We start from the raw sequence: 11236 nt of genomic DNA, 5'->3' as shown, positions 1-11236 counted from the left end.
GGCACAGGCACCTCGGGCTTCAGGCTGCTCCCGGCCCTGGCAAGACCAAGTGTTTCTCCGTTCCCTGCCAGGGTACTGGACCAACCACCCTTAAGAGAGTGAGTACTACGCCCCGGCCGTTCTCCGCTCCAACGCAGGGGCCTCCTTCGCCCCCTTTTAGGACAGCGGATACTAGCGCCGAGTGTTTCCCCACTCTCTACCAGGAGTCAGTCCTCCCCCAGCACAGTACTCCACAGGGTTTTTCCCCATTCTCCCCCAGAAGCGACAACCAAACCTCTGGAGGCAGAACAGGTACTCCACCCCATGTTTCCCAAGAACAGATACTACACTTGATCTTAGCCAAAAGGCCGAGAAGCGATAACCCATTAAGGGCACGGAAAAAACACGCTCCGTTCTGACCTGACTCACACAATCAAGGAGAATGCTAGAGCAGCCACCAATAATCTATGAAGAGCGGCCTCCTGCTGCTTGCGGCCCTGTCCAAGGTGCTTCCAGCTACTGCAATGACTGACCCACAGCAAGGGCCTTTTTTTTTTTTTTTTTTTTTTTTTTTTTTGCCCACCACTTGCCTTTACCATAGCTTAGTTACAAGCAGAAGTGCTTTGGGTTTCTTTCCCATACTCTCTTGCTAGCTGCATGATTTGCATTGGCACCGCCTCCTGCAAACCTCTGCCACACCCACCCAAAAGACGCTTTGCGGCCTTCCTTTCTTCGAGCCGTGTCCCTGCAGTTTATTAGACAGTGTAACCCTTCATTGAAATGCTCAGAAACATTGCTCGGAATGTTCACAGTGTCTACGGAATGTTCAGGAAGAAGAGAATGTTGACAGTCAGAACACAGAATGTTGGTGCATTCTCATTCTAATTTTCAAACAACCAACATTCTACTCTGATGTCAGTGTGTTCTGATGTTTACAAGTATTGCACTTGCTTGCTGAGGTCCATTGGAGGGAGACACAGACCACGAGATGCTTTCTCCAATTGATTGTCCTTGCAAATAGGGACCCAAAAAGGTTTCTTGATGGTCGCACGATGCCGAAAGAGGCACATTTAAACCCGTAACAAAACCATTTATTGGAAACAAATTGCTTGACCAAATGAGCGCCAATTTCAAATGATTAAGCATAAACCTAGTCTCCCAAATTTCTATGTGGGGACAAAGTTTGCAAAATATTCAAGTTGTCCAAATGAAAAGATGGCCAATTCACGACTGCAAAAGTTCAATCTATCCATGTGCAAAAGTTCAATCTATCCGTGTGGTTGGTTGACACTTCTTGGTGCCAAAAAAGTGAAAAAGAGACGCAAACGAATTCAAAATCTAAATGTGGCATCACCTGGGTGGGTTGGAAAATCAGAGCTCAAACTGTAGCATACGTTCATTATGCAATACGTTCTTTGTGCAATTGATTTCCAAATTACTCTGCAACTCAACTCCAATGATATATAATTTGGGTTCAATCCCAGACATAGGCCTAAATGGAGAAAAACAAATGTAGACACAATAAGGCAGCAGACGAGACGACACCAAATAAACAGATCTTGTTTATTTTCAGTAGTTACGTACATAAACCAAATGAAGTGTTAAGAAGTGCCAAAGTGCAAGCAGGTGAGTGCAGGAGGCGCAGCAGGTGGTGGTATTGTCATTTGATTGCATGACGTGCAGACACAGGCAAAAGACTAGTTTGTTGAATCTGTAAGAATGAAACAAAGTGAAACGAAAGAGTTAAATAGTTCTTTTCTATTTTTGGATAACAGTTTAGGAAAGGTGCACCGGTCCTGGAAGTAATGCAATACCAGGTCAATGCGTGGAGTGGACAGAGCAAGCTCTTCTTCCATCTCCCTGTTCTAAAAATCCATTTAATATATGGCCCCCAGATAGGGGGCGTATCAGATATTAAACTGATAAGAACAGATACTACACTTGATCTTAGCCAAAAGGCCGAGAAGCGATAACCCATTAAGGGCACGGAAAAAACACGCTCCGTTCTGACCTGACTCACACAATCAAGGAGAATGCTAGAGCAGCCACCAATAATCTATGAAGAGCGGCCTCCTGCTGCTTGCGGCCCTGTCCAAGGTGCTTCCAGCTACTGCAATGACTGACCCACAGCAAGGGCCTTTTTTTTTTTTTTTTTTTTTTTTTTTTTTGCCCACCACTTGCCTTTACCATAGCTTAGTTACAAGCAGAAGTGCTTTGGGTTTCTTTCCCATACTCTCTTGCTAGCTGCATGATTTGCATTGGCACCGCCTCCTGCAAACCTCTGCCACACCCACCCAAAAGACGCTTTGCGGCCTTCCTTTCTTCGAGCCGTGTCCCTGCAGTTTATTAGACAGTGTAACCCTTCATTGAAATGCTCAGAAACATTGCTCGGAATGTTCACAGTGTCTACGGAATGTTCAGGAAGAAGAGAATGTTGACAGTCAGAACACAGAATGTTGGTGCATTCTCATTCTAATTTTCAAACAACCAACATTCTACTCTGATGTCAGTGTGTTCTGATGTTTACAAGTATTGCACTTGCTTGCTGAGGTCCATTGGAGGGAGACACAGACCACGAGATGCTTTCTCCAATTGATTGTCCTTGCAAATAGGGACCCAAAAAGGTTTCTTGATGGTCGCACGATGCCGAAAGAGGCACATTTAAACCCGTAACAAAACCATTTATTGGAAACAAATTGCTTGACCAAATGAGCGCCAATTTCAAATGATTAAGCATAAACCTAGTCTCCCAAATTTCTATGTGGGGACAAAGTTTGCAAAATATTCAAGTTGTCCAAATGAAAAGATGGCCAATTCACGACTGCAAAAGTTCAATCTATCCATGTGCAAAAGTTCAATCTATCCGTGTGGTTGGTTGACACTTCTTGGTGCCAAAAAAGTGAAAAAGAGACGCAAACGAATTCAAAATCTAAATGTGGCATCACCTGGGTGGGTTGGAAAATCAGAGCTCAAACTGTAGCATACGTTCATTATGCAATACGTTCTTTGTGCAATTGATTTCCAAATTACTCTGCAACTCAACTCCAATGATATATAATTTGGGTTCAATCCCAGACATAGGCCTAAATGGAGAAAAACAAATGTAGACACAATAAGGCAGCAGACGAGACGACACCAAATAAACAGATCTTGTTTATTTTCAGTAGTTACGTACATAAACCAAATGAAGTGTTAAGAAGTGCCAAAGTGCAAGCAGGTGAGTGCAGGAGGCGCAGCAGGTGGTGGTATTGTCATTTGATTGCATGACGTGCAGACACAGGCAAAAGACTAGTTTGTTGAATCTGTAAGAATGAAACAAAGTGAAACGAAAGAGTTAAATAGTTCTTTTCTATTTTTGGATAACAGTTTAGGAAAGGTGCACCGGTCCTGGAAGTAATGCAATACCAGGTCAATGCGTGGAGTGGACAGAGCAAGCTCTTCTTCCATCTCCCTGTTCTAAAAATCCATTTAATATATGGCCCCCAGATAGGGGGCGTATCAGATATTAAACTGATAAGAACAGATACTACACTTGATCTTAGCCAAAAGGCCGAGAAGCGATAACCCATTAAGGGCACGGAAAAAACACGCTCCGTTCTGACCTGACTCACACAATCAAGGAGAATGCTAGAGCAGCCACCAATAATCTATGAAGAGCGGCCTCCTGCTGCTTGCGGCCCTGTCCAAGGTGCTTCCAGCTACTGCAATGACTGACCCACAGCAAGGGCCTTTTTTTTTTTTTTTTTTTTTTTTTTTTTTGCCCACCACTTGCCTTTACCATAGCTTAGTTACAAGCAGAAGTGCTTTGGGTTTCTTTCCCATACTCTCTTGCTAGCTGCATGATTTGCATTGGCACCGCCTCCTGCAAACCTCTGCCACACCCACCCAAAAGACGCTTTGCGGCCTTCCTTTCTTCGAGCCGTGTCCCTGCAGTTTATTAGACAGTGTAACCCTTCATTGAAATGCTCAGAAACATTGCTCGGAATGTTCACAGTGTCTACGGAATGTTCAGGAAGAAGAGAATGTTGACAGTCAGAACACAGAATGTTGGTGCATTCTCATTCTAATTTTCAAACAACCAACATTCTACTCTGATGTCAGTGTGTTCTGATGTTTACAAGTATTGCACTTGCTTGCTGAGGTCCATTGGAGGGAGACACAGACCACGAGATGCTTTCTCCAATTGATTGTCCTTGCAAATAGGGACCCAAAAAGGTTTCTTGATGGTCGCACGATGCCGAAAGAGGCACATTTAAACCCGTAACAAAACCATTTATTGGAAACAAATTGCTTGACCAAATGAGCGCCAATTTCAAATGATTAAGCATAAACCTAGTCTCCCAAATTTCTATGTGGGGACAAAGTTTGCAAAATATTCAAGTTGTCCAAATGAAAAGATGGCCAATTCACGACTGCAAAAGTTCAATCTATCCATGTGCAAAAGTTCAATCTATCCGTGTGGTTGGTTGACACTTCTTGGTGCCAAAAAAGTGAAAAAGAGACGCAAACGAATTCAAAATCTAAATGTGGCATCACCTGGGTGGGTTGGAAAATCAGAGCTCAAACTGTAGCATACGTTCATTATGCAATACGTTCTTTGTGCAATTGATTTCCAAATTACTCTGCAACTCAACTCCAATGATATATAATTTGGGTTCAATCCCAGACATAGGCCTAAATGGAGAAAAACAAATGTAGACACAATAAGGCAGCAGACGAGACGACACCAAATAAACAGATCTTGTTTATTTTCAGTAGTTACGTACATAAACCAAATGAAGTGTTAAGAAGTGCCAAAGTGCAAGCAGGTGAGTGCAGGAGGCGCAGCAGGTGGTGGTATTGTCATTTGATTGCATGACGTGCAGACACAGGCAAAAGACTAGTTTGTTGAATCTGTAAGAATGAAACAAAGTGAAACGAAAGAGTTAAATAGTTCTTTTCTATTTTTGGATAACAGTTTAGGAAAGGTGCACCGGTCCTGGAAGTAATGCAATACCAGGTCAATGCGTGGAGTGGACAGAGCAAGCTCTTCTTCCATCTCCCTGTTCTAAAAATCCATTTAATATATGGCCCCCAGATAGGGGGCGTATCAGATATTAAACTGATAAGAACAGATACTACACTTGATCTTAGCCAAAAGGCCGAGAAGCGATAACCCATTAAGGGCACGGAAAAAACACGCTCCGTTCTGACCTGACTCACACAATCAAGGAGAATGCTAGAGCAGCCACCAATAATCTATGAAGAGCGGCCTCCTGCTGCTTGCGGCCCTGTCCAAGGTGCTTCCAGCTACTGCAATGACTGACCCACAGCAAGGGCCTTTTTTTTTTTTTTTTTTTTTTTTTTTTTTGCCCACCACTTGCCTTTACCATAGCTTAGTTACAAGCAGAAGTGCTTTGGGTTTCTTTCCCATACTCTCTTGCTAGCTGCATGATTTGCATTGGCACCGCCTCCTGCAAACCTCTGCCACACCCACCCAAAAGACGCTTTGCGGCCTTCCTTTCTTCGAGCCGTGTCCCTGCAGTTTATTAGACAGTGTAACCCTTCATTGAAATGCTCAGAAACATTGCTCGGAATGTTCACAGTGTCTACGGAATGTTCAGGAAGAAGAGAATGTTGACAGTCAGAACACAGAATGTTGGTGCATTCTCATTCTAATTTTCAAACAACCAACATTCTACTCTGATGTCAGTGTGTTCTGATGTTTACAAGTATTGCACTTGCTTGCTGAGGTCCATTGGAGGGAGACACAGACCACGAGATGCTTTCTCCAATTGATTGTCCTTGCAAATAGGGACCCAAAAAGGTTTCTTGATGGTCGCACGATGCCGAAAGAGGCACATTTAAACCCGTAACAAAACCATTTATTGGAAACAAATTGCTTGACCAAATGAGCGCCAATTTCAAATGATTAAGCATAAACCTAGTCTCCCAAATTTCTATGTGGGGACAAAGTTTGCAAAATATTCAAGTTGTCCAAATGAAAAGATGGCCAATTCACGACTGCAAAAGTTCAATCTATCCATGTGCAAAAGTTCAATCTATCCGTGTGGTTGGTTGACACTTCTTGGTGCCAAAAAAGTGAAAAAGAGACGCAAACGAATTCAAAATCTAAATGTGGCATCACCTGGGTGGGTTGGAAAATCAGAGCTCAAACTGTAGCATACGTTCATTATGCAATACGTTCTTTGTGCAATTGATTTCCAAATTACTCTGCAACTCAACTCCAATGATATATAATTTGGGTTCAATCCCAGACATAGGCCTAAATGGAGAAAAACAAATGTAGACACAATAAGGCAGCAGACGAGACGACACCAAATAAACAGATCTTGTTTATTTTCAGTAGTTACGTACATAAACCAAATGAAGTGTTAAGAAGTGCCAAAGTGCAAGCAGGTGAGTGCAGGAGGCGCAGCAGGTGGTGGTATTGTCATTTGATTGCATGACGTGCAGACACAGGCAAAAGACTAGTTTGTTGAATCTGTAAGAATGAAACAAAGTGAAACGAAAGAGTTAAATAGTTCTTTTCTATTTTTGGATAACAGTTTAGGAAAGGTGCACCGGTCCTGGAAGTAATGCAATACCAGGTCAATGCGTGGAGTGGACAGAGCAAGCTCTTCTTCCATCTCCCTGTTCTAAAAATCCATTTAATATATGGCCCCCAGATAGGGGGCGTATCAGATATTAAACTGATAAGAACAGATACTACACTTGATCTTAGCCAAAAGGCCGAGAAGCGATAACCCATTAAGGGCACGGAAAAAACACGCTCCGTTCTGACCTGACTCACACAATCAAGGAGAATGCTAGAGCAGCCACCAATAATCTATGAAGAGCGGCCTCCTGCTGCTTGCGGCCCTGTCCAAGGTGCTTCCAGCTACTGCAATGACTGACCCACAGCAAGGGCCTTTTTTTTTTTTTTTTTTTTTTTTTTTTTTGCCCACCACTTGCCTTTACCATAGCTTAGTTACAAGCAGAAGTGCTTTGGGTTTCTTTCCCATACTCTCTTGCTAGCTGCATGATTTGCATTGGCACCGCCTCCTGCAAACCTCTGCCACACCCACCCAAAAGACGCTTTGCGGCCTTCCTTTCTTCGAGCCGTGTCCCTGCAGTTTATTAGACAGTGTAACCCTTCATTGAAATGCTCAGAAACATTGCTCGGAATGTTCACAGTGTCTACGGAATGTTCAGGAAGAAGAGAATGTTGACAGTCAGAACACAGAATGTTGGTGCATTCTCATTCTAATTTTCAAACAACCAACATTCTACTCTGATGTCAGTGTGTTCTGATGTTTACAAGTATTGCACTTGCTTGCTGAGGTCCATTGGAGGGAGACACAGACCACGAGATGCTTTCTCCAATTGATTGTCCTTGCAAATAGGGACCCAAAAAGGTTTCTTGATGGTCGCACGATGCCGAAAGAGGCACATTTAAACCCGTAACAAAACCATTTATTGGAAACAAATTGCTTGACCAAATGAGCGCCAATTTCAAATGATTAAGCATAAACCTAGTCTCCCAAATTTCTATGTGGGGACAAAGTTTGCAAAATATTCAAGTTGTCCAAATGAAAAGATGGCCAATTCACGACTGCAAAAGTTCAATCTATCCATGTGCAAAAGTTCAATCTATCCGTGTGGTTGGTTGACACTTCTTGGTGCCAAAAAAGTGAAAAAGAGACGCAAACGAATTCAAAATCTAAATGTGGCATCACCTGGGTGGGTTGGAAAATCAGAGCTCAAACTGTAGCATACGTTCATTATGCAATACGTTCTTTGTGCAATTGATTTCCAAATTACTCTGCAACTCAACTCCAATGATATATAATTTGGGTTCAATCCCAGACATAGGCCTAAATGGAGAAAAACAAATGTAGACACAATAAGGCAGCAGACGAGACGACACCAAATAAACAGATCTTGTTTATTTTCAGTAGTTACGTACATAAACCAAATGAAGTGTTAAGAAGTGCCAAAGTGCAAGCAGGTGAGTGCAGGAGGCGCAGCAGGTGGTGGTATTGTCATTTGATTGCATGACGTGCAGACACAGGCAAAAGACTAGTTTGTTGAATCTGTAAGAATGAAACAAAGTGAAACGAAAGAGTTAAATAGTTCTTTTCTATTTTTGGATAACAGTTTAGGAAAGGTGCACCGGTCCTGGAAGTAATGCAATACCAGGTCAATGCGTGGAGTGGACAGAGCAAGCTCTTCTTCCATCTCCCTGTTCTAAAAATCCATTTAATATATGGCCCCCAGATAGGGGGCGTATCAGATATTAAACTGATAAGAACAGATTTTTTGATTGAAAAAAGCATTCTTTATTAACATAAAGATGGCAAAAAACATACATAAATCACACATACAAGTGTACTGTGTCGCAGCACAGCCTAAACCCAATACACTATCAAACATAATCAAACATACAATATAATGCATTGCAAAACATATAGCACAAGGCATCCTATACTATACATAATACTTTGCATTATTCATTCACTACTTAAACAAAAACAACAATCAACAAGGTCTATGGGTGTGGAGGGTAGAGGGGAAGGGGGGGGGGAATCACAGAACTGAAGTTTTTATTGAAAGACAGACACATATATGGGAAGGGTAAATAAATAGAAAGACATATCAACAAAACATCAGTCTCTGTGAAAAATGGGGGAAGGGGCCACTGTCCCAGTCCTTGTTGGACAATCAAGCATGGGGGGAGGGGGCAGAAGAAGGGGGGTTTAGTCCTCTTCTTCCTCAGGGCTGTCCATGATGGAATAGTCTCTTAGCAGGCTGTGAATCAGCCTGCGACAGTCCTGGATAGACATCCTCTCCCTCCGCAGAATGAGGCGATTCCTGGCAAGCCACAAAGCGTCCTTAACACAGTTCATAAGGCGCCAGGCCTCCTGGATTGCCCCATAGGTGTGGGTGCCAGGAAACAGTCCGTAAAGTACCGAGTGGTACGAAAGGTTGCTCCTTGGCACACAGTCTTTGAGTTCATTTTCCAGGGCATCTAACAACAACTGTGCATAAGTACAGTCCCAAAACAAGTGCATAGCTGTTTCCTCGTGAGAGATGCACCAGGGGCAATGTCTGTACCTGCACAGGTTACGGGAGTGCATGAATGTCCTTAGGGGCAGACCCCCTTGGATTGCCATCCATGACATGTCCTTGTGTCTATTTGTGAGCCTTTTGGAGGCCACATTGTCCCATACCTGCTTGGCAGTTGCTGAAGGGAGCCCTGGAATAGGCTCCATGACGTCTTTTGCTCTGATGAGCTTGTGGATAGTCTTTGGTTTCCACAAGTCAGGTTTAACTCCCTCCAGTTGGTGCTCCCTCACAAACTTGGACACGTCCAGGTAGAACCAGGGAGTGTTCCAGTTGTAAGGGATGGAGCTGTCCCACTTAGCCCAGCCTAGGGCCCTCCAAAGGGGTAGGAGGAAAAAGCGAGACATGGAGTTTCCTGCAGAGTCATTATCAGTCTCACACAAAGTCCTGCGGATACAGTTGCAAACAAAGAAGGCTCGCAGCATGGTGGGGATATCTGGTATTCCCTTTCCACCTTTGAGGGGCTCCTTGTACATAACTGTCCGCTTTACTCTGTCCATCTTGGAGCCCCAGATGAAGTGAAACACTGCCCTTGTGATGGCCCTGCAGACCGTGACCAGAGGTGGCCAGGCCTGCGCTGTGTACTGCAGAACGGGAAGGATCTCGTTGCGCAGTACAAGTGCTTTTCCTTCGATGGTAAGGTCTCTGAGGCTCCACAGTCCAATTTTTTGCCTTACAGTGGCAAGTCTTTCGTCCCAGCACTTCAGGGCCGCACCTTCACCACCAAGCCAGACTCCCAGAATTTTGATGAAGTCCGGCTTGACAGCAAAGGGGAATGGAGCGGAGGATGACAGGTGCCACTGCCCGAACAGCATAGCCTCTGACTTCCCGCAGTTGACTTTTGCCCCTGAAGCTCGGCCGAAGCTCTCGCAGGTCTGGACGAGTGCTGTCACCGAACTCTGGTCAGCGCAGAAGACAGTGACGTCGTCCATGTACAGCGAGCACTTGGCCTCTCTACGGTCTGGACCCGGTGCGATGACCCCTCTGATCTCTGGTTTCCGTCTGATGCATACAGCCAGGAGCTCTATAACACAAACAAAAAGAAGAGGTGAAAGAGGGCAGCCTTGTCTGACCCCAGATAGAATAGGAAAGGGGTCAGTCTTCCAGCCGTTCACCAACACCGAGCTGTGAATATCAAGGTACATCAGGTTAACATACGTGCAAAACATTTCACCAAGCCCAAACCTCTGCAGGACCCTACCCATCAACTCATGTGAGACACGGTCAAAGGCCTTCTCCTGGTCAAGGCTGACCAGAGCCGCATGCACGTTCCGGTCCTTGATGTAATGGACCGTGTCTCTGAGGAGGGCAAGGCTATCTGCAATCCTGCGGCCAGGAATGCTGCAGGTCTGGTCCGGGTGAATGATCTGTCCGATGACAGCCTTCAGCCTGTTGGCAAGTACCTTGGCCAGGATCTTGTAGTCCACGTTCAGGAGAGAGATGGGCCTCCAATTTTTCAGCTCACATCTCTCCCCCTTACGCTTATACAAGATCGTGATCAGTCCCTCCCTCAGTGAAGGAGGCATTTTGCCCTCCACCACCATCTCCTTGTACAGCTCGAGCAGGTCCGGGCCAATGAGGTCCCACAGCGCTACATAGAGCTCTGCTGGGAGACCATCACTGCCCGGGGTCCTGCCCTGCCTAAAGGATTTAGCGGCAGAGTGCAACTCCTCCAACACCAAGGGAGCATCCATGGCTGCTTTACCTGCAGGATCAATAGTGTTAGTGATACCTGACAGGAACTCATCAGCCACAGTACTGTCCGTCGTCTTTGGGGAGTAGAGGTCGCCATAGTAGTCCGTGATGACCTTCATGACGCCCTCCTTCCCCTGCCTGGGAATACCGGTCTCATCTCGCAGCTCAGTCAGGGGCGTGTGGCCAGAGTGGAGTTTCCTGAAAAAGAAAGAGTTACATTTCTCACCCTTCTCCAGGTTCTCCACCTTGGAACGGAAGACGATGCGTCTGGATTCCTCCTCGAAGTGCCCTTTCAGGCTCTTTTTGGTCTCCTCCAGATCATCTCTCACGTCCCAGCCGCACCGTTGGAGGTCCTGCAGGGACTGCAGTTGTCTCTGCAGTCCCTTGAAGTTCCTCTTTCGGTCGCACGCCTGTTGTCTTCCTTTGACCTGAAAGAAACTGCGAATGTTAGCCTTAA

The 11236-nt window shown here is 45.0% G+C and overlaps 4 non-coding genes and 2 pseudogenes across 4 annotated transcripts; all 6 read right to left on the bottom strand.

The window, feature by feature from the left end:
- Positions 1–286: 286 nt before the first annotated feature.
- LOC148430533 (U2 spliceosomal RNA) lies at positions 287–359 on the bottom strand (annotated as a pseudogene).
- Positions 360–1759: 1400 nt separating this feature from the next.
- On the bottom strand, positions 1760–1950 carry LOC148430532 (U2 spliceosomal RNA). The gene has a single exon (XR_015877438.1). It is a non-coding gene; the product is annotated as a U2 spliceosomal RNA (small nuclear RNA).
- A 1400-nt stretch (positions 1951–3350) lies between these two features.
- On the bottom strand, positions 3351–3541 carry LOC148430531 (U2 spliceosomal RNA). Its single transcript, XR_015877437.1, has one exon. It is a non-coding gene; the product is annotated as a U2 spliceosomal RNA (small nuclear RNA).
- Positions 3542–4941: 1400 nt separating this feature from the next.
- On the bottom strand, positions 4942–5132 carry LOC148430530 (U2 spliceosomal RNA). The gene has a single exon (XR_015877436.1). It is a non-coding gene; the product is annotated as a U2 spliceosomal RNA (small nuclear RNA).
- A 1400-nt stretch (positions 5133–6532) lies between these two features.
- Positions 6533–6723, bottom strand: LOC148430529 (U2 spliceosomal RNA). Its single transcript, XR_015877435.1, has one exon. It is a non-coding gene; the product is annotated as a U2 spliceosomal RNA (small nuclear RNA).
- Positions 6724–8123: 1400 nt separating this feature from the next.
- On the bottom strand, positions 8124–8298 carry LOC148430528 (U2 spliceosomal RNA; annotated as a pseudogene).
- Between the last annotated feature and the right edge of the window lie 2938 nt (positions 8299–11236).

The sequence above is a fragment of the Taudactylus pleione genome, unplaced genomic scaffold, assembly GCF_031769625.1.
Source record: "Taudactylus pleione unplaced genomic scaffold, aTauple2 ptg003646l, whole genome shotgun sequence".
NCBI lineage: Eukaryota > Metazoa > Chordata > Amphibia > Anura > Myobatrachidae > Taudactylus > Taudactylus pleione.
This window is presented reverse-complemented; position numbering and strand designations above follow the sequence as displayed.